Source organism: Polypterus senegalus, unplaced genomic scaffold (genome assembly GCF_016835505.1).
Source record: "Polypterus senegalus isolate Bchr_013 unplaced genomic scaffold, ASM1683550v1 scaffold_2225, whole genome shotgun sequence".
NCBI classification, from domain to species: Eukaryota; Metazoa; Chordata; class Cladistia; order Polypteriformes; family Polypteridae; genus Polypterus; species Polypterus senegalus.
In genome coordinates, this window is record NW_024386446.1 from 52,385 (window position 1) to 71,836 (window position 19,452).

General features: G+C 46.3%; 3 non-coding genes and 2 pseudogenes across 3 annotated transcripts; 2 read left to right on the top strand and 3 right to left on the bottom strand.

The window, feature by feature from the left end:
- Positions 1 to 3,503: 3,503 nt before the first annotated feature.
- Positions 3,504 to 3,665, bottom strand: LOC120522710. The gene has a single exon (XR_005632490.1). It is a non-coding gene; the product is annotated as a U1 spliceosomal RNA (small nuclear RNA).
- Positions 3,666 to 4,673: 1,008 nt separating this feature from the next.
- LOC120522696 lies at positions 4,674 to 4,792 on the top strand. The gene has a single exon (XR_005632478.1). It is a non-coding gene; the product is annotated as a 5S ribosomal RNA (ribosomal RNA).
- A 3,823-nt stretch (positions 4,793 to 8,615) lies between these two features.
- On the bottom strand, positions 8,616 to 8,777 carry LOC120522711. The gene has a single exon (XR_005632491.1). It is a non-coding gene; the product is annotated as a U1 spliceosomal RNA (small nuclear RNA).
- Positions 8,778 to 13,741: 4,964 nt separating this feature from the next.
- On the bottom strand, positions 13,742 to 13,893 carry LOC120522713 (annotated as a pseudogene).
- A 978-nt stretch (positions 13,894 to 14,871) lies between these two features.
- On the top strand, positions 14,872 to 14,988 carry LOC120522698 (annotated as a pseudogene).
- Positions 14,989 to 19,452: the final 4,464 nt, after the last annotated feature.

The window sequence follows — 19,452 nt, forward strand, 5'->3', positions numbered from 1 at the left end:
CTTAAATGGGTGGCGAGAGCGAGAGAGCCGACAGAAGGGGATCAGCATGAAGGACAACGTACATTCAAATTTAAAAGAATGGCAAAAAAAAAAAAAATGAAGACAGACAGGGGAAGGAGAGAAAAAAATAAAAAACATAGGGCTGTCGTTTAGAAAAGAGGGCTTCCAAAGTTGAGATGTTTTTTCTCATAAAACGAGAGGTTTTCTCTGATCATTCCAATTATTTTCTGTTGGGAAAAAACTTTCTGTTTATTTGTGTATGCACACCTTGCCTTCCACAATACTTCTTTTATCACGTTTATTCGGTCCCAATCTTTCTTCCCGACCTCTCTTTTCCCTGACCTCCCAAACACCACCAAGTCTCTATCCAGCTTGATGTCTACTATGTGTCTCTGCCTTACTTCCTTCCATATCCTTGCCACTGTGGGGCAGTCCCACATTGCATGTCCATACTGACTTATTTTTTTTTCTTTTACATCCGTCCCTGGGACATTTAGGCCCTTGTAAATTCTTTCTTTTACTTAAAGCCAGGTTGGTTTCTAGTGCTTCATGGGCGGCCAGCCAGGCTATATCTGCTACTTGATTATTTGGAAACTTTCCCCCAAATCTTTCCCATATCAGTTTAGATTCCTCTCTAGATTTCCCAGTAATGTTTACTGGCTTCTCACTTTCCCTTACTTTTCCACTAATTCTTTCCACCTCCTCCACAAGTCCTTTTCATCCTGCTGAAGCCCACAATCTTTGATACAGTCCATCAACCTCCTGTATAGTTTGGGTAATCTAAACTCATATGGTTTCTTGTTCTGGGTTTTATAAAGCCCAAACCTTCTTAGATGACCACCCATCATGTACCTGGCTAAATCCGCTGCCCTCCCTTTCCGCTCTGTAACAAGGATATGTAAACGGCCGTGTATTTCAATCTTAACAAGATCCTTAAGTCCAGAAAACCTTTCTCCCCCTTTCCTTTTTTGTTTCTTTACTTTCTGTCTTGCGACCTTCTCATCTGTAGACCTCCCAAAAAAATAAAAACATTGTCTTTCGATTTTCCTTAGAATATATTTTGTCCGTAAAAACTGTTGCCAGAAAAGAGCCTGGGCAAAATTATTGACTTAATTAGCAAAATTTTGCCCTCATATGTTAGTCTCCTAGTCCTCCAGAGACTTGTGAGCTTGTATAACTTTCTTTCCATCTCCTTCCAGTCTCTTCTTCCCTCCTTCTCCTCTCCAAAATGGATCCCTAATATTTTAACCGCCTCTATGTATTTTCATGTCGTGCCCAAAGTCCTCCTGCCACTTGCCCTGCAGATGGCACTCGGATTTCCTTATTTAATTGGGCTCTTTTGCTTTTTTGAATTCTGTTCCTAGCAGATATCTGATCATATCCGCTAACTTCCCAATTTTACTTAATGTCATATTAACAACAGTTGCTGTGTGTCTTAAAGTCAACTCCCTTTCTATATTCGAACCTCTTTCCCTCCATTTTCATTACCTTCCTTCTTGCCAATTTTTCACATTATGAACCCTATAAGAACACAAAACACTTTCTTATAATTCTTCTTACTATTTTCTTTGGTGGAAAAAACACATTTGCTAAATACGATAGTTTTGGGATTGTAACTGCCTTCATCAGCAATATCTTCCCTTCTATTGATAAGTTCGTTAACCTCCAAAATCCTGGTTTTCTTTTTTTTTTTGGTTATCTTTTTCCCCATTTCTTTCCACTCCATCCTCTCTGTATTCTTAACCCCAATACTTTCACAACATTTGACAACCTTATTCTTCCTAGTGGTTTTCCTTCCATTTCCCCCAACGGATTCCATGAGGAACACAAAGTAAAACCAGCGGTACCCAAGGATTCTCGAAGGGGCACAGTACCAAAGGAGTCCAGTCTTCATCTCAGGTCACTGGGGAGCATCCATGTCTCACAAACATATAGCAAGAAAGGAAGCACCAGGACTCTAAAGACTTGGCCCTTCGTTCTTTGCAGAGATATTGGGAGCCACACACCCCTTTCCAGTGACCTCATGAACCACCAAGCTCTCCCCATCTGTCTACTGACTTCATAGGAAGAGTCACCAGGGACATGAATGTCACTGCCAAGGTAAGTAAACCACTCAACAAGGTCAACACACTCTCCGCAAACAGACACACTGCTGATATCTGTGCCCAAGAGGTCATTAAAGGCCTGGCTGTTGGTTTTCATCCAGGACACTCACAAGCCCAGACACTCAGACTCCTCACTCAGTCTCTTGAGCACCCTGATCAGAGCCTCCATTGACTCCACGACAATCACAGCATCATCAGCAAAGTCAATATTCATGAATCTTTCTTCTCCAACAGATGCCCCACAGCCGCTGAACCCCATGACCCTGCACAACACCCAGTCCATACAAGCACTGAACAAAGTAGGAGCAAGAACACACCCTGACGAACCACAGAATCAACTGGGAAAAACACAGAGGTTCTGTCTCCACACCACTCACAGTACCAGTGTACGGGCTGGCCATGATATCCAGCAACTTCAGGGGGAATCCCACTAAGTCTCAGGAACTCCCACAGGGAAGCTCGAACAACTGAGTCGAATGCTTTGTGAAAATCGACAAAGGCTGCTAAGAAACTTTGCCGATATTCACGCTTTGCGCTCCATGCCACTGTGGGATTGCACGTTAGCAAGGACACGAGGTTGCTGGTCCTTTCTGGACGATGCCCCTTTGTAAAGTTGCAGGCTCCCCGTCTGAAGAGCTGGACGAGATCTATCTGTCTATCTATGTATCCATCCATCCATCCATCCATCCGTCCATGAGGTGGAACGGGTAACAGGGGTCTTAAATGGGTGGCGAGCGAGAGCCGACAGAAGGGGATCAGCATGAAGGACAACGTACATTCTAATTCAAAAGACATTCGAAAAATTTCAAAAGAATGGCAAAAAAAAAATGAAGACAGACAGGGAAGGAGTGAAAAAAAAAAACATACGGCTGTCGTTCAGAAAAGAGGGCTTCCAAAGTTGCATATTTGGGAGAGAAAAGGAGCAGCCCTCGTTTACTGGGAATACCGAGTGCTGTAAGCTTTTGCCTTTCTGCCAGCAGGAGTCGCCCTTCACCTCGTCTTTTTCTTTTCCTCCTTCCACCCGTGTCAGAAGCTGGGCTCTTGGCAGCAAGGAAAGCGGCTTAAAATCAGTAAAGAGGCACTAAAAATAATGAATGATTATTTATATTATTATTTTATTATGTGTGTGGGGGGGTCCTTAAGATAAATACATACATTGATTAGTTAATTTAAATTAATATTATTTTTATTATAATTTTTCTATTAAGGCGGGGTCCTTAAAATAAATAAATAAATGGACAGACAGACAGATTGATTGATTGATTTTTGGAACTTCTTTATTTATTGCTTAAAGCTCCCAGAGCCGTTGTCTCACAGGCTCCTGCTTCACAATCGCCCAAGCACCACTTCCATAAGTTGAAACGCATGTTTTCAGTCTGTTTTTTGAACCAGGACTATCAGGGAGGCGCGAAACGCAGTCCCCCACTACCACAAATTATGCAGTCGAGTTTCCCGCATTTGGGGAAATCGCAGGGGTCACACACCCGGAGTGCAATGGATGAGCCTCGCCCTGGGAGAACCACCTTAGTGATCATGGTATCTCCCCTGCCAGGTAAGTATGAGTTGTACAGCCCGGCGCTCATCCTCCCACTTCCTCGGCTTCATCGCTCGGCGGCGGGAGGGTTTTCCCAGCACAGTCCTCGGTCCTTCGGCCTCCTTCGGGCTTCTTCGGGATCCTTCGGGCTTCTTTGGCCTCGGGAGCGCGCATGCGCGGGAGCTAGCTGCTGCCCAGACGCCCGTGTGCACCGTGACCCGGATGTTGGGGTTGCACCGACCTCACCACCTTGATTAGACAGGTTTCACTAGCAACCCCAAGGTGCACCTCGCTCTTATGTAAAACCAGCCACCCATCGCTGGAGCTTATTGGCTGGAAGAGAAACAGGAGGGTAGGACTGGGCGGGATGCTGAATGAGAAACAGCCGCCCAACAGCAAAGACAGGCGGCAGGCGGCAGGCAGGCAGCAGGGCAGGAGGCAAAGCTGCGAAAGAGGAAGGCGACCCTGCGCTCCGGAGACCGAGAGGAAGAAGCCCTCGGCGTGGGCGCTCGCACACGGCAGCAGAGCACCCTCGGGAAGACCTGCGCCGAGGCCGCCGAGTGATCTGGGGCAGCGCTGGGTACACGTTCGAGACTTGAGCCGGTGCTTGCCCTCCCTTTGATGCCACTGTGGGATTGCACGTTAGCAAGGATACGAGGTTGCTGGTTCTTTCTGGAAGATGCCCCCCTTTGTAAAGTTGCAGGCTCCCGTCTGATGAGCTGGACGAGATCTCTCTGTCTATCTATCCATCCATCCATCCATCCATCAATCCATCCATCCATGAGGTGGAACGGGTAACAGGGGAGTCTTAAATGGGTGGCGAGAGGAGAGAGCCGACAGAAGGGGATCAGTATGAAGGACAACGCACATTCTAATTCAAAAGACATAACTTAAAATTTCAAAAGAATGGCAATTAAAAAAAAAAATGAAGACAGACAGGGGAAGGAGAAAAAAAAAAACAAACATAGGGCTGTCGTTTAGAAAAGAGGGCTTCCACAGTTGCCTATTTGGGGAGAGAAAAACGAGCAGCCCTCGTTTACGGCCATACCACTCTGAACACGCCCGATCTCGTCCGATCTCGGAAGCTAAGCAGAGTCGGGCTCGGTTAGTACTTGGATGGGAGACCGCCTGGGAATACCGAGTGCCGTAAGCTTTTGCCTTTCTGCCAGCAGGAGTCGCCCTTCGCCTCGTCTTTTTCTTTTCCTCCTTCCACCCGTATCAGAAGCTGGGCTTTTGGCAGCCGAGTGATCTGGGGCAGCCCTGGGTACACGTTCGAGACTTGAGCCGGTGCTTGCCCTCCCTTTGATGCCACTGTGGGATTGCAGGTTGGAAAGGACACGAGGCTGCTGGTCCTTTCTGGACGATGCCCCCCTTTGTAAAGTTGCAGGCTCCCCGTCTGAAGAGCTGGACGAGATCTATCTGTCTTTCTATCCATCCATCCATCCATGAGGAGGAACGGGGAACAGGGGGGTCTTAAATGGGTGGCGAGAGCGAGAGAGCCGACAGAAGGGGATCAGCATGAAGGACAACGTACATTCAAATTTAAAAGAATGGCAAAAAAAAAATGAAGACAGACAGGGAAGGAGAGAAAAATAAAAACATAGGGCTGTCGTTTAGAAAAGAGGGCTTCCAAAGTTGAGATGTTTTTTCTCATAAAACGAGAGGTTTTCTCTGATCATTCCAATTATTTTCTGTTGGGAAAAAACTTTCTGTTTATTTGTGTATGCACACCTTGCCTTCCACAATACTTCTTTTATCACGTTTATTCGGTCCCAATCTTTCTTCCCGACCTCTCTTTTCCCTGACCTCCCAAACACCACCAAGTCTCTATCCAGCTTGATGTCTACTATGTGTCTCTGCCTTACTTCCTTCCATATCCTTGCCACTGTGGGGCAGTCCCACATTGCATGTCCATACTGACTTATTTTTTTTCTTTTACATCCGTCCCTGGGACATTTAGGCCCTTGTAAATTCTTTCTTTTACTTAAAGCCAGGTTGGTTTCTAGTGCTTCATGGGCGGCCAGCCAGGCTATATCTGCTACTTGATTATTTGGAAACTTTCCCCCAAATCTTTCCCATATCAGTTTAGATTCCTCTCTAGATTTCCCAGTAATGTTTACTGGCTTCTCACTTTCCCTTACTTTTTCCACTAATTCTTTCCACCTCCTCCACAAGTCCTTTTCATCCTGCTGAAGCCCACAATCTTTGATACAGTCCATCAACCTCCTGTATAGTTTGGGTAATCTAAACTCATATGGTTTCTTGTTCTGGGTTTTATAAAGCCCAAACCTTCTTAGATGACCACCCATCATGTACCTGGCTAAATCCGCTGCCCTCCCTTTCCCGCTCTGTAACAAGGATATGTAAACGGCCGTGTATTTCAATCTTAACAAGATCCTTAAGTCCAGAAAACCTTTCTCCCCTTTCCTTTTTTGTTTCTTTACTTTCTGTCTTGCGACCTTCTCATCTGTAGACCTCCCAAAAAAATAAAAACATTGTCTTTCGATTTTCCTTAGAATATATTTTGTCCGTAAAAAAACTGTTGCCAGAAAAGAGCCTGGGCAAAATTATTGACTTAATTAGCAAAATTTTGCCCTCATATGTTAGTCTCCTAGTCCTCCAGAGACTTGTGAGCTTGTATAACTTTCTTTCCATCTCCTTCCAGTCTCTTCTTCCCTCCTTCTCCTCTCCAAAATGGATCCCTAATATTTTAACCGCCCCTCTATGTATTTTCATGTCGTGAAAGTCCTCCTGCCACTTGCCCTGCAGATGGCACTCGGATTTCCCCTTATTTAATTGGGCTCTTTTGCTTTTTTGAATTCTGTTCCTAGCAGATATCTGATCATATCCGCTAACTTCCCAATTTTACTTAATGTCATATTAACAACAGTTGCTGTGTGTCTTAAAGTCAACTCCCTTTCTATATTCGGAACCTCTTTCCCTCCATTTTCATTACCTTCCTTCTTGCCAATTTTTCACATTATGAACCCTATAAGAACACAAAACACTTTCTTATAATTCTTCTTACTATTTTCTTTGGTGGAAAAAACACATTTGCTAAATACGATAGTTTTGGGATTGTAACTGCCTTCATCAGCAATATCTTCCCTTCTATTGATAAGTTCGTTAACCTCCAAAATCCTGCTTTTTTTTTTTGGTTATCTTTTTCCCCATTTCTTTCCACTCCATCCTCTCTGTATTCTTAACCCCAATACTTTCACAACATTTGACAACCTTATTCTTCCTAGTGGTTTTTCCTTCCATTTCCCAACGGATTCCATGAGGAACACAAAGTAAAACCAGCGGTACCCAAGGATTCTCCGAAGGGGCACAGTACCAAAGGAGTCCAGTCTTCATCTCAGGTCACTGGGGAGCATCCATGTCTCACAAACATATAGCAAGAAAGGAAGCACCAGGACTCTAAAGACTTGGCCCTTCGTTCTTTTGCAGAGATATTGGGAGCGCCACACACCCCTTTCCAGTGACCTCATGAACCACCAAGCTCTCCCCATCTGTCTACTGACTTCATAGGAAGAGTCACCAGGGACATGAATGTCACTGCCAAGGTAAGTAAACCACTCAACAAGGTCAACACACTCTCCGCAAACAGACACACTGCTGATATCTGTGCCCAAGAGGTCATTAAAGGCCTGGCTGTTGGTTTTCATCCAGGACACTCACAAGCCCAGACACTCAGACTCCTCACTCAGTCTCTTGAGCACCCTGATCAGAGCCTCCATTGACTCCACGACAATCACAGCATCATCAGCAAAGTCAATATTCATGAATCTTTCTTCTCCAACAGATGCCCCACAGCCGCTGAACCCCATGACCCTGCACAACACCCAGTCCATACAAGCACTGAACAACAAAGTAGGAGCAAGAACACACCCTGGGAAGAACCACAGAATCAACTGGGAAAAACACAGAGGTTCTGTCTCCACACCACTCACAGTACCAGGTGTAATGGCTGGCTAAGATATCCAGCAAATCCCAGGGGAATCCTACTAAGTTCCCAGGAACTCCCAGGGAAGTTCCTCGAACAACTTAGCTCAATGCTTTGTGAAAATCGGCTGCTAAGAAACTTTGCCGTATATTCACGCTTATGCCTCCATGCCAATGTGGGATTGCACGCTAGCAAGGACAACAGGTTGCTGGTCCTTTCTGGACGCATGCCCCTTTGTAAAGTTGCAGGCCCCTGCCTAAAGAGCTGGACGAGATCTATCTGCTCCATCTATGTATCCATCCATCCATCCATCCATCCATGAGGTGTGAACTGCAACAGGGGGTCTTAAATGGGTGGTGAGAGCGCAGAGAGCCGAATAGAAGGGATCAGCATGAAGGACAACGCATTCTAATTCAAAAGACATTCCGAAAATTTTAAAAAAGAATGGCAAAAAAAAAAAAAAAAAAATGAAGACAGACAGGGGAAGGAGAAAAAAAAAAAAATAATGGCTTGTCAGTTCAGAAAAGAGGGCTTCCAAAGTTGCATATTTGGGAGAGGTGGAGTAGCCTCTCTGCTTGCCTGGGAATACTGAGTGCTGTGTAAGCTTTGCCTTTCTGCCAGCAGGAGTCGCCCTTTCACTGCTCCTTTTTCCTCCTTCCACCCGTGTCAGAAGCTGGGCTCTTGGCAAGGAAAGCGGCCAGTAAATCAGTAAAGAGGCACTGCAAAATAATGAATGGCTATTTATATTATTATTTTATTATGTGGGGTCCTTAAGATAAATAAATATATTGATTAGTTAATTTAAATTACATTATTTTTATTATCATTTTCTAGGGCGGGGGTCCTTAAAAATAAATAAATAAAATGGACAGATGACAGATTGATTAGATTGATTTTGGAACTTCTTTATTTATTGCTTAAAGTTCCCAGAGCTGTTGTCTGAAGGGTGGCCCTACTTCACAATCGCCCAAGCACCACTTCCATAAGTTGAAAACGTGCATGTTTCAGTCTGTTTTTGAACCAGGACTATCAGGGGAGAGTGCAAACGCAGTCCCCCACTACCACAAATTATGCAGTCGAGTTTCCCGCATTTGGGGAAATCGCAGGTCACTGGCCACACCCGAGGCAATGGATGAGCCTCGCCCTGGGAGAACCACCTAGTGATCATGGTGACCTCCTGCCAGGCAGAGTTGTACAGCCTGAGGCTCATCCCTCCCACTTCCCTCGGCTTCCATCGCTCATAAGGGAGGTTTTCCCAGCACAGTCCTCGGTCCCCGGCCTCTCGGGCTTCTCGGGATCCTTCGGGCTTCTTTGGCTCCTCGGGAGTGCATGCGCGGGAGCTACAAGCTGCAGCCCAGACGCTCCGTGCACCGTGTGACCTGGATGTTAGTTGCACCGGACCTCACCACCTTGATTAGACAGGTTTCACTAGCAACCCAAGGTGCACCTCGCTCTTATGTGAAACCAGCCACCCATCGCTGGTTTGCTTTATTGGCTGGAAGAGAAACAGGAGGGGCAGGGACTGGGCGGGACGCTGAATGATAAACAGCCGCCCAACACAAAGACAGGCGGCAGGCGGCAGGCGGCAGACAGCAGACAGCAGACAGCAGACAGGAGGCAGGAGGCAAAGCTAAGCGAAAGAGGAAGGCGACCCTGCGCCCGGAGAACGAGTGAAGAAGCCTCGGCGGGCGCTCGCACACGGCAGCAGAGCACCTCGAAGACCTGCGCCGAGGCCGCCAAGTGATCTGGGGGCAAGCAAGTACACGTCTGAGAGTTGGAGCTGGTGCTTGCCCTCCTTTGATGCCACTGTGGATTGGGGTAATGTTAGCGATACGAGGTTGCTGGTTCTTCTGGCATGCCCCCTTGTAAAGTTGCAGGCTCCCGTCTGATGAGCTGGACGAGATCTCTTGTCTGTCTATCTATCTATCCATCCATCCATCCATCCATCCATCCATGAGGTGGAACGGGTAAATAGGGGAGTCTTAAATGGGTGGCGTAGGAGCGAGAGAGCCGACAGGTTGGGATCAGAGGAAAGTCAACGCATTCTAATTCAAAAGATATAATGAAAATTTCAAAAAAGGAATGCACAAAAAAAAAAAAAAAAGGAAGACAAACAGGGAAGGGAGAAAAAAAAAAAAACAAAACATAGGGCTGTCGTTGAAAAGAGGCTTCCACGGTCAGTTTCATTTGGGGAGAGAAAACGAGCAGTGCCCTCGTTTACGGCCATACCACTTGAACACGCCCGGATCTCGTCCGATTCCCGGAAGCCAAGCAGAGTCGGGCCTGCTAGTACTCTGGATGGGAGACCGCCTGGGAATACTGAGTGCCGTAAGCTTTTTGCCTTCTGCCAGCAGGAGTCGCCCTTCGCCTCGTCTTTTCTTTGCCTCCCCTTCCACCTGTACTTAGCTGGGCTTTGGCAGCCGAGGATCTGGGGCAGCCCTGGGTACACGTTCGAGACTTGAGCCGGTGCTTGCCCCTCCCTTTGATGCCACTGTGGGATTGCAGGTTGGAAAGGACACGCAGGGCTGCTGGTCCTTTCTGGACGATGCCCCCTTGTAAGCTGCAGGCTCCCCGTCTGAAGAGCTGGACGAGATCTATCTGTCTTTCTATCCATCCATCCATATCCATCCATGAGGAGGAACGGGAACAGGGGGGTCTTAAATGGGTATGAGAGTTTAGAGAGCCGGCTGGTGAAGGGGATCAGCATGAAGACAAACGCACATTCAAATTTAAAAGACTGGCAAAACTAAAAAAAAAATGAAGACAGACAGGGGAAGGAGAGAAAAAAAAAAAAAAAAAAAAGGGCTATGTTTAGAAAGAGGGCTTCCAAAGTTGAGATGTTTTTTCTCATAAAACGAGAGGTTTTCTGATCATTCCAATTATTTTCTGTTGGGAAAATCTTGTTTATTTGTGTATGCACACCTTGCCTTCCACAATACTCTCTTTATCACGTTTATTCGGGTCCCACCTTTTCTTCCCGGACCTCTTTTCCTGACCTCCTGCAAACACCACCAAGTCTCCTATCCAGCTTGATGTCTACTATGTGTCTCTGCCTTACTTCCTTCCATATCCTGCTTTTACTGTGGGCAGTCCCACATTGCATGTCCATACTGACTTATTTTTTCTTTTACATCCGGCCCTGGGACATTTAGGCCCTTTGTAAATTTCTTTACTTAAAGCCAGGTTGGTTTCTAGTGCTTCTGGCATGCCAGCCAGGTTTATCTGTCACTTGATTATTTCCAAACTTTCCCCAAATCTTCCCATATCAGTTTAGATTCTCTAGATTTCCCAGTACGTTTACTGGCTTCACTTTCCTCACTTTTTCCACCTCCCTCCACAAGTCCTTTTCATCCTGCTGAAGCCCACAATCTTTGATACAGTCCATCAACCTCCTGTATAGTTTGGGTAATCTAAACTCATATGGTTTTGTTCTGGGGTTTTAAAAGCCCAAACCTTCTTAGACCACCTACTGCAATCGCTCTGGCTAACCACAGTCTCCCCGCCTGTAAATAAGGATATGTAAACGCCGCGTGTATTTCCAATCTTAACAAGATCCTGTCCAGAAAAACCTTTTCCCCTTTCCTTTTTTTGTTTCTTTACTTTCTGTCTCTATGACCTTCTCATCTGTAGACCTCCTAAAAAATAAAAACATTGTCTTTCGATTTTCCTTAGAATATATTTTTCCGTGAAAAAAACTGCTGCTGCAGTGGAGCCTCCGGGGCAAAATTATTGGACTTAATTAGCAAAATTTTGCCCTCATATGTTAGTCTCCTAGTCCTCCAGAGACTTGTGAGTTTGTATAACTTTCTTCCATCTCCTTCCAGTCTCTTCTTCCTCCTTCTCCTCTCCAAATGGATCCCTAATATTTTAACCGCCTCTATATGTATTTTCATGTCGCGGTTTGTAAGTCCTCCTGCTAATTTGCCCCGTAGATGGCACTGGATTTCCCCTTATTTTAATTGGGCTCTCTTTTGCTTTTTTGACCTCTGTCTTACAGATATCTGATCATATCCGCTTAACTTCCCAATTTTACTTAATGTCACATACACAGTTGCTGTGTCTAAAGTCAACTCCCTTTCTATATTCGGAACCTCTTTTCCTCCATTTTCATTACCTCTTCTTGCCAATTTTCACATTATGAACCCTATAAGAACACACAAAACACTTTCTAATTCTTCTTACTATTTTCTTTTGGTGGAAAAAAAACACATTTGCTAAATAATGTATAGTTTTGGGATTGTAACTGCCTTCATCAGCAATATCTTCCCTTTCTATTGGGATAAGTTCGCTAACCCCCAAAATCCTGCTTTTTTTTTTTTGGCTATCTTTTTTTTCCCATTTCTTTCCACTCCATCCTCTGTATTCTAACCCTGGGCCACTTTCACAACATTTGACAACCTTATTCTTCCTAGTGGTTTTTCCTTCCATTTCCCAACGGATTCCATGAGGAAACACAAAGTAAAACCAGCGGTACCCAAGTGATTCTCCTCAAGGGGCACAGTAATTAAAGGAGTCAAGCCTCATCTCAGGTCACTGGGGGAGCATCCATGTCTCACAAACATATATAAAGAAAGGAAGCACCAGGACTCTAAAGACTTGGCCTCTTCGTTCTTTGCAGAGATATTGGGAGGCCATTGACACCCCCTTTCCAGTGACCTCCTCATGAACCACCAAGCTCTCCCCCATCTGTCTACTGACTTCATAGAAGAGTCACTCAGGGACATGAATGTCACTGCCAAGGTGGGGTAAGCCACCAACAAGGTCAACACACTCAGCAAAACAGACACACTGCTGATATCTGTGCCCAAGAGGTCATTAAAGGCCTGGCTGCTGGTTTTCATCCAGGACACACCTCCATACCCAGACACACTCAGACTCCCTCACTCAGTCTCTCTTGAGCACCCTGATCAGAGCCTCCATTGACTCCAGGCACGCATAATCACAGCATCATCAGCAAAGTCAATATTCATGAATCTTTCTTCTCCAACAGATGCTCCACAGCCGCTGGAACCCTGGGCGAGGACTTCTGCACAACACCCAGTCCATATAAGCACTGAACAAAGTGAGGAGTAAGAACACACCCCTGACGCAACCACAGAATCAATCTCGGGAAAACACAGAGGTTCTGTCTCCACACCACTCATTGTGCACTATGTGCACGGCTGGGCTGCATGATATCCAGCAACTTCAGGGGAATCCCACTCAAGCTCCCCAGGAACTCCCACAGGAAGCTCGAACAACTGAGTCGAATAAGCTTTGTGAAAATCTCCGCACAAAGGCTGCTAAGAAACTTTGCCGACATTCACGCTATGCCTCCATGCCACTGTGGGATTGCACGCTAGCAAGGACAATGCAGGCTGTTGGTCCTTTCTGGACTATGCCCCCTTTGTAAAGTTGCAGGCCTCTGCCCAAAGAGCTGGACGAGATCTATCTGTCTGTCTATGTATCCATCCATCCATCCATCCATCCATGAGGTGGAAACGGGTAACAGGTCTTAAAATGGGTGGCTAGAGCGCAGAGAGCCACAGAAGGGGATCAGTGCATGAAGGACAACGCATATCTAATTCAAAAGACATTCCGAAAAATTTCAAAAGAATGGCAAAAAAAAAAAAAAAAATGAAGACAGACAGGGGAAGGAGAAAAAAAAAAAAAACATACGGCTGTCGTTCAGGAAAGAGGCTTCCAAAGTTGCATATTTGGGGAGAGAAGGAGCAGCCCCGTTTACTGGGAATACTGAGGCTGTAAGCTTTTGCCTTTCTACAAAGCAGGAGTCGCCCTCACCTTGCTTTTCTTTCCTTCCACCCGTGTCAGAAGCTGGGCCTTGGCAGCAAAGGAAGCGGCTTAAAATCAGTAAAGAGGCACCTAAAATAATGAATGGTTATTTATATTATTATTTTATTATGTGGGGTCCTTAAAAATAAATAAATACATTGATTAGTTAATTTAAATTAATATTTTTTAATCATTTTTCAGGGCGGGGTCCCTTAAATAAATAAATAAAATGGACAGACAACAGATTGATTGATTGATTTTTTGGAACTTCTTTATTTATTGCTTAAGCCCCCAGACCCGTTGTTCACAGGCTCCTGCTTCACAATCGCCCAAGCACCACTTCCATAAGTTGGAACGAGTTTCAGCCTGTTTTTGAACCAGACATCAGGGAGAGCGCAACGCAGTCCCTCACTACCACAAATTATGCAGTCGAGTTTCCTTTTGGGGGAAATCGAGGGTCAGCACACCCGGAGGCAATGGATGAGCCTCGCCCGGGGAGAACCACCGGATCATGGTATCTCCTGCCAGGTGGATGAGGCAGCCTGGCGCCATCCTCCCACTTCCTCGGCTTCATCGCCGGGCGGCGGGGAGGTTTTCCCAGCACAGTCCCGGTCCCGGCCCCTTCGGGCTTCTTCGGGACCCTTTCCCGGGCTCTTTCCCCGGGGAGCAGCTGTGCCCAGACGCTCCGTGTGCACCGTGACCTGATGTTGGTTGAACTGACCTCTACCCCCTTGATTAGACAGGTTTCACTAGCAACCCCAAGGTGCACCTCGCTTTTGAAAAACCAGCCACCTATCGCGGGAAAAGCTTTTGGGCCCTGGAAGAAAACAGGGGGGGTAGGACTGGGGGGGACGCTGAATGATAAACAGCCCCAACAGCAAAGACATGGGGGCAGGCGGCAGGCGGAGGCGGAGCAGGGAGCAGACAGGGGGCAGGAGGCAAGCTGCGAAAGAGGAAGGCGACCCGCCCCTCCGGGAGAACGAGGAAGAAGCTGGCGGGCCCCGCCAGCAAGCAGCAGAGCACCTCGGAAGACTGCCAGGCCGCAAAGTGATCTGGGGCAGCGCAGGTACTGCCTGACTTGAGCCGGTGTTTTGCCCCCCCTTTGATACCCTGTGGGATTGCAGCTTAGCAAGGATAGAGGTGCTGGTTCTTTCTAAGATGCCCCTTGTAAAGTTGCAGGCTCCCCGCCTGATGAGCTGGACGAGATTTTCTGTCTGTCTTTTCTATCTATCCATCCATCCATCCATCCATCCATCCATGAGGGGGAAAATTAACAGGGGAGTCTTAAATGGGTGGCGAGAGCGAGAGCGGCAGAAGGGGATCAGTATGAAAGCAACGCACATTCTAATTCAAAAGAATAACAAAATTTCAAAAGAATGGCAATAAAAAAAAAAAAAAAAAAAATGAAGACAGACAGGGGAAGGAGAAAAAAAAACAAAAAAAACATAGGGCTGTCGTTTGGGAAAAGAGGGCTTCCACGGCGCTATTTGGGGAGAGAAAAACGAGCAGCCCTCGCTTACGGCCATACCACTCTGAACACGCCCGATCTCGTCCGATCTCGGAAGCTGCAGAGTCGGGCCCGGGCTAGTACTTGGATGGGAGACCGCCTGGGAATACGAGTGCCGTGTTTTGCCTTTGCCAGCAGGAGTCGCCCTTCGCCCCTTTTCCCCCCTTCCACCTGACAGAAGCTGGGCTTTGGGCAGCCGAGGATCTGGGGCACCCCCTGGGTACACGTTCGAGACTTGAGCCGGTGTTTGCCCTCCCTTGATGCCACTGTGGGATGCAGGCTGGAAAGGACACGAGGCGCTGGTCCTTTCTGGACGATGCCCCTTTGTGCTTGCAGGCCCCGTCTGAAGAGCTGGACGAGATCTATCTGTCTTTCTATCCATCCATCCATCCATCCATGAGGAGGAAGGGGGAAAACGGGGGGTCTTAAATGGGTGGCGAGAGCGAGAGAGCCAAAAGGGGGACTGCAGAAGGACAACGTATTTCAAATTTAAAAGAATGGAAAAAAAAAAAAATGAAGACAGACAGGGAAGGAGAGAAAAAAAAAAAACATAGGGCTGCGTTTTAGAAAAGAGGGCTTCCAAAGTTAGATTTTTTTTCATAAACGAGAGGTTTTCTGATCTTTCCCAAATTTTTTTCTGTTGGGAAAAACTTTCTGTTTATTTGTGTATGCACACCTTGCCTTCCACAATATTTCTTTTATCACGTTTATTCGGCCCCAAATTTCTTCCCGACCTCTTCCTGACTCCCAAACACCACCAAGTCTCTATCCAGCTTGATGTCTACTATGTGTCTCTCCCTTTTACTTCCTTCCAAAATCCTCACTGTGGGCAGTCCCACATGCATGTCCATACTGACTTATTTTTTTCTTTACATCCGCCCTGGGACATTTAGCCCTTGTAATTTTTCTTTTCTTTTACTTAAAGCCAGGTTGGTTTCTAGTGTTCATCGGCCAGCCAGGCTATATCTGCTACTTGATTATTTGGGAAAACTTTCCCCAAATCTTTCCATATCAGTTTAGATTCCTCTCTAGATTTCCCAGTAATGTTTACTGGCTTCTCACTTTCCCTTACTTTTCCACTATTCTTTCCACCTCCTCCACAAGTCCTTTTCATCCTGCTGAAGCTCCAAATCTTTGATACAGTCCATCAACCTCCTGTATAGTTTGGGTAATCTAAACTCATATGGTTTTTTGTTCTGGTTTTAAAAGCCCAAACCTTCTTAGATGACCACCCATCATGTACCTTAAATCCGCTGCCCCCTCCTTTCCGCCTTCTGTAAAAGATATGTAAAGGGCCGTATTTCAATCTTAACAAGATCCTTAAGTCCAGAAAACCTTTTTTCCCTTTCCTTTTTTGTTTCTTTACTTTCTGTTTTGCGACCTTCTCATCTGTAGACCTCCCAAAAAATAAAAACATTGTCTTCGATTTTCCTTAGAATATATTTTGTCCTAGAAAAAACTGTTGCCAGAAAGAGCCCCGGCAAAATTTATTGACTTCAATAGCAAAATTTTGCCTCATATGTTGCTCCCCAGTCCCCCCAGAGACTTGTGAGCTTTATAACTTTCTTTCCATTCCCCCCTTCCAGTCTCCTTTTTTCCTCCTTCCCTTTCCCAAAAAGGATCCCTAATATTTTAACCCTCATGTATTTTCTAAAGTCCTCTGCCACTTCCCGTGATGGCACCCGATTTCTATTTAATTGGCTTTTTGCTTTTTTTTTGTTCCAGAGATATCTGGATCATATCCCTTTAAATTCCAATTTTACTTAATGTCATATTAACAACACGTTCTGTGTCTTAAAGTCAACTCCTTTCTATATTCGGAACCTCTTTCTCCATTTTCTTACCTTCCTTTGCAATTTTTCAATTATAACCCTATAAGAAACAAAACACTTTCTTTTATAATTCTTCTTACTATTTCTTTGTGGAAAACATTTTAAATTCATGTTTTGGATTGTAACTGCCTCTACAGCAAAAATCTTCCCTTCTATTGATAAGTTGTTAACCTCCAAAATCCTCTTTTTTTTTGACTTTTTCCCATTTCCTTCCACCATCCTCTCCTGTATTCTAACCCAAACTTTCCAACATTTGACAACCTTATTCTTCCAGTGTTTTTTCCCCTTCCCCTTTCCCAACGGATTCCATGAGGAACACAAAATAAAACCAGCGTACCCAAGGATTCTCCAAGGCAATACCAAAAGGGGTCCCAGTCTTCATCTCAGGGCACTGGGGAGGAACCACCACAAACATAACAAGAAAGGGGAAACACCAGACTCTCAAAGACTTGGCCTTTCGCTCTTTGCAGAATATTGGGAGCCTACACCCCTTTTCCCGTGACCCCATGAACCACCAAACCTCCCATCTGTCTAAATACTCAGGGAAGAGTCACCAGGGACATGAATGCACTGCAGGCAAGGAAGCACCTAACAAGGTCAACACACTCTCCAAACAGCACACACTCTGATATCTGTGCCCGAGGCCAAAGGCCTGTGGTTTTCATCCAGGGCACCACAAGCCCAGACACCTGACTTCACTCAGCTCCCGAGCACCTGATCAGAGCCTCCAACCCAGCAAATCACAGCATCAAGAAAGTCAAATTCAATGAATCTTTCTCCAACAGATGCCCACAGCCGCTGGAACCCCATGACCCTTCCAACACCCAGTCCATACAGCACTGAACGTGAGACAAGAACACACCCCCGAGAACCACAGAATCAACTGGGAAAACCAGAGGTTCTGCTCCCACCACCTACATCTGTAGGCAGGGCTGGCCAAGGATATCCAAACTTTAGGGGAATCCCACTAAGTCTCAGGAACTTCCCAAAACTTAAAACTGAGTCAAGCTGTGAAAATTGAAAAGGCTGCTAAATTTGCCGAACCCCGCTTTTGGCCCATGCCACTGTGGATTGCACGAGCAAGGACACGCAGGTTGCTGGTCCTTTCTGGGCGACCCCTTTGTGCTGCAGGCTCCCCGGCCTGAAGTGGGCGAGATCTACTGCTCATCTATGTATCACCATCCATCCATCCATCCATGAGGTGGAACGGGTACAAGGGCTAAAAAGGTTTCGTGAGTGGAGCTGGCGAAGGGGATCAGCAAGAAGGACAATGACTAATTAAAAGATTAAAATTCAAAGAATGGAAAAAAAAAAATAAAGACAGAAGGTTAAAAAAACAACGGCTGCTGAAAAGAGGCTTCCAAAGTTGCATTATTTGGGAGAGGGAGCAGCCGTTACTGGGAATACGAGTGCTGAGCTTTTTCCTTTCTGCCAGCAGGAGTCGCCCTTCACCTTCGTCTTTTCCCTCCTTCCACCCGTGTCAGAAGTTGCCTGGGGCAAGGGAAAGCGCTTAAAATCAGTAAAGAGGACCAAAAATATGAATGGTTATTTATATTATATTTTTTTATGTGGGGCCTAAGATAAATAAAATTTAAATTAATTTAAATTAAATTATTTTATCACTAGGGGGGGCAAAATAAATAAATAAATGGGGCAGACAGACAGGGATTGATTGATTGATTTTGAACTTCATTTGCTTAAAGCTCCCAGAGCCGTTACCCCAGGCTCCTGCCAAAACGCCAAAACCACTTCCATGTTAAGATGTTTCATCTGTTTTTTGAACCAGGACTAAAGGGGGAGCGCGAACGAGTCCCATACTACAATTATGCAGGGCCAGTTTCCCGCATTTGGGAAATCGCAGGCCAGCACACCGAGTGCACGATGAGCCGCGGGAGAACCATTAGTGGGGTCATGGATTCCCCGGGTAAGTATGAGTTTTGCGTTGGGTTCACCCCCCATTCGGCTTACGCGGCGCGGAGGTTTCCCCGAAGTCCGGCCTGTCCCTTTGGCTTCGGGCCTTCGGCTTTGGCCGGGAGGCAGCGGGAGCCGCTCGCCCAGACCCCGGGGACCGGGACCCGGTGTTAGTTTAAAAAACCCCCCCACCTTTTATTAAAGGTTTTACTAGAAACCCCAAGGTGCCCCCCTTTTTAAAACCCGCCCCAGCTTTTGGTTTTTGGAAGAAAGGGGGAGGGGATTGGGGGAGCTAATGATAAAAAACCCCCCAAAAAAGGGGAAGGGGAGGGGGAGGGGCCCGGGGGGGCAGAAAGGGAAAAAGGAGGCAAAGCTCGAAAGAGGAAGGGGACCCTGGGGGCCCCGAGAACGAGGGAAACCCCGGGTTGGGGCCCGACACGCGCAACCCTCGGGGAAGACCGGGAGGCCGAAAAGGGTTGGGGCGCCGGCCTTCGGAGCTTGGCCGGTCTTGCCCTCCCTTTTATCCCTGTGGGTTTAAATTTCAAATAATTCTTTCCCTTTTTGGAAATGCCCCCTTTTGGGGGAGGGCCCCTTCATGGTAGATTTTGCCAAAACATATTCCACCATCCATCCAATCCCTATGGGAAAAAATCAAAGGGTGGCAAAAAGGACAGGGAAAGGGGAAAAAAAAAAAAAAACATAAAAAAAAAGGGCTTGGCCGGGGGAAAGAAAAAAAAAAAAAGGGGTTGTTTAAAAAGGGGGCCAATTTTTTTGGGGAAAACGGGAGCCCCCGTTTTCGGGGCCCTACCACGAAACCCCCGCCCCCCGGATTTTTTTCGGGGGGG